At 38.0% G+C, this 3,007-nt stretch overlaps 1 non-coding gene across 1 annotated transcript; it reads left to right on the forward strand.

The window, feature by feature from the left end:
* The first annotated feature begins 1,491 nt into the window (after positions 1 to 1,491).
* On the forward strand, positions 1,492 to 1,598 carry LOC136502444 (small nucleolar RNA R71). Its single transcript, XR_010770582.1, has one exon. It is a non-coding gene; the product is annotated as a small nucleolar RNA R71 (small nucleolar RNA).
* The last annotated feature ends 1,409 nt before the right edge of the window (positions 1,599 to 3,007 follow it).

Raw genomic sequence — 3,007 nt, forward strand, 5'->3', positions numbered from 1 at the left:
CTGATCTTGGCTTGAAAGCGAACCACTCTTCCTTTCCATTAATATGGAATTTAATTACTCTAGCTCCGACATCAATTTGAGCATTTGTAGTACTCAGGAAGGGTCTCCCAAGTATGAGGGGTGTCTTCATGTCCTCCTACATGTCAAGTACTACAAAATCTACAAGAACAAAAAAATTCATATTTTTACTGGAATATTCTTAGCGATTCCTATAGGGTAGCTGATGGATTGGTCGGCCAGTTGCAAACACATCGATATTGGTGTGAGTGTTGAATAGTCGAGCTTGTCAAAGACCTTTTTGGGCATGACACTAGCACTTACTGCAAGATAGCATAACGCATTCTCAAAGTTTTGGCTCTTGATCGAACAATTGATAGTGGGACATCCTAGATCCTTCTTCTTGACAGGTGAAGTGTTTAGGATGGCCACACTGCACTCCTCTGTTAACTTGATTACCTTAGTGGAAGGCAGTGGCCTTTTGTTGTTGAGGATGTCTCTAAGATACTTCGTGCAGGTAGGTACATGTATGGCATCTAGCAACGGAATATTGATATATAACTTTTAAATTACCTCTATGAACTTACCAAACTGCTCATCCATTTTGGCTTTCTGATTTCTGCGTGGAAACAGTAGGAGGGTCATGTCATGAAAATCTTGTTGTAACTCTCGCTCTTATGGCCCCACTTCTTCAACTTCATCGGTTCTCTTCTCCTCTTCTTGTACTACCACTGGTGTCTTACCTGTCCTTGTCGGATATGATGGATCACGAGTAGACTTGCCACCTCTTGTAGTTATGTGTTTACCTTTGCAAGGTTAGTGGCAAAAAGGCAGAGCCACTAGGCTAATTGTGATTCTATCTTTTTATTATAGCTAAGTCGGTCTTTTATGACAGAAGAAAAACTATCCATTTTAGTATTTATGTTTTCTAGGACCTTATTGTTAAAAGCAAGCTTCTTAGAAATATTCTCATTAATCCTAGCTTGTTCTAAGATCAAGTCTCTCAAGGATGGCTGTTTAGAATTAGAAGAATTATTGTAACTACTCGGGTACTTACCTTGGTAATTTAACCATTGTTGTTGATTTCATCCTTGTCTCTGTTGTTGTAGAGCAAAATTATTGATGACGATATTTGCATCCTCCTGATATCTAGGGAATTCAATCCCCAAATATTCTCCACAGGTGTTTTGAGCATTAAATGCATCTTGAATGGCCTAATGATCACTCTTGTAATTGGCTCGCTATTCAAGCCAATTCAATAAGACGTCCATCTTAGTTGACAATGCACACACCTCTTCTGGTACTTCTTCTCTCTTATTGCATAATTGAATGTTGCTTGATGACTAGCCTGGATTAGAGGCTATCTTTTCCATAAGAGTTTTAGCTTTTCCAAGGGTGAGTGACATAAATGATCCTCCAATAGTTGCATCTAGTTGTTCATGAGCTTTCTGAGTTAATCTATGGTAAAAGTTTTGCATGAGCAACCAATCTTCCATCCCATGATGAGAATAATCTAAAATGTATTCTTGGAAATGTTCCCATGCTTCTGGAATGGTTTCTCCCTTCTGCTGTTGGAAATTGGAAATCTTTCCTCTTAAGGCATTAGTCTTGCCTATAGGGAAGAACTTTTCTAGGAAGGCCTTTGAACATTTTACCCACGTGTTGATGTGATCTTTGTTGATGTAGAACCATAGCTTCACCCATCCTTCAAGTGAGCATGGAAATAAGCGAAGTAGTATGATGTCTTGAGCAACGTCCTTGATGACGACGGTGCTACTTATCTCTAGAAAATTCTAAAGATGAGCACTAGCATCTTCATATGCATTTCCATTGAATGGGGTAGGTTGCACCATGTTGATGAGGTTCGGCTTGAGCTCAAACTTGAGATTGGTAGTTCTAAGTGTTGGTCTAGTACGAATGTTCTCGATGCTTGGAGCAGAGAACTCACGTAGGGTCTTATCAGCCATAGCTTCAGAAACTGGTGTTGAGCTTCTCTTGATTTGGTTGATTCTGATTGATGGAAATTATTGGTAAATCACAACCAATCCTGCAATACCCTGTATAAGATATGAACAAAGACAAACAAGGGTAAGCCTACTAAAGCAGAGGTGTTATGATTTTATCAATAAGTATTTATTTGGTCAATTCTCTTAGCCATGTGCCCCTCCCCAGCAATGGCGCCAGAAATGCTTGTTGACATTTCTTAGCATCACTCTTTATTAAGTTGTCATACCTAGCATGATGCCAGAAATGCATTGTTGGTAATTATAAATGACACTTGAAAACTCAGAGAAAAATTATATATATATTAAAGTATCTATAAGCACACAGATAATATACCATTGTAGCATTTCACCTGAGAGTATGCCAGGTATCATTATTTATATTTTATCCACAGGGAGGAGCTATGGAGTTGTGCTGGCATAGAGATATTGACAAATATATATACTTATGATAAAACCACTCTAATGCTATGGCAGGGCTAAGTCAAATGATAAATGGATAATAAGTGTAAGGTAATAATGGTATTCCAGAAATAATAATAGAGACTCATAAAATGTAGTATGGCTAAGCAGAAGATTCATTAAGAGCAAAAGATTCCTAAGTCATTCCTAATTTACTAAGTCTTTTGTACAACCAAGTATATACACCCTCATCTATAGGATAACTAACTTTGGATTTATGCATAAGGAACATTACTAAGGAAGATCAAGAATAGAGCTTGTCTCCCTTCGCAACCGTGTTCTACTTGCTCTATAAATGGGGAGTGGACTACAAAGGACTCAACGGGAGTGTCACATCCGCGATCTACCACATGACCCAGACTATAGAATGCATCCGTAGGCAAACAATATCTAAGCACCATGCTTACATAGTGTTGACCACTTAACCCACTTGAGTACTGAGCTAAGAGCTTTGCGAACATATAAATAAATTCATCATCAATCATAACTATATCAAGCATATAACTAGAGCAAACTAGGAACATAATAAATAGCAACATAATATT

This window comes from Miscanthus floridulus, chromosome 13, assembly GCF_019320115.1.
Source record: "Miscanthus floridulus cultivar M001 chromosome 13, ASM1932011v1, whole genome shotgun sequence".
Taxonomy (NCBI): domain Eukaryota; kingdom Viridiplantae; phylum Streptophyta; class Magnoliopsida; order Poales; family Poaceae; genus Miscanthus; species Miscanthus floridulus.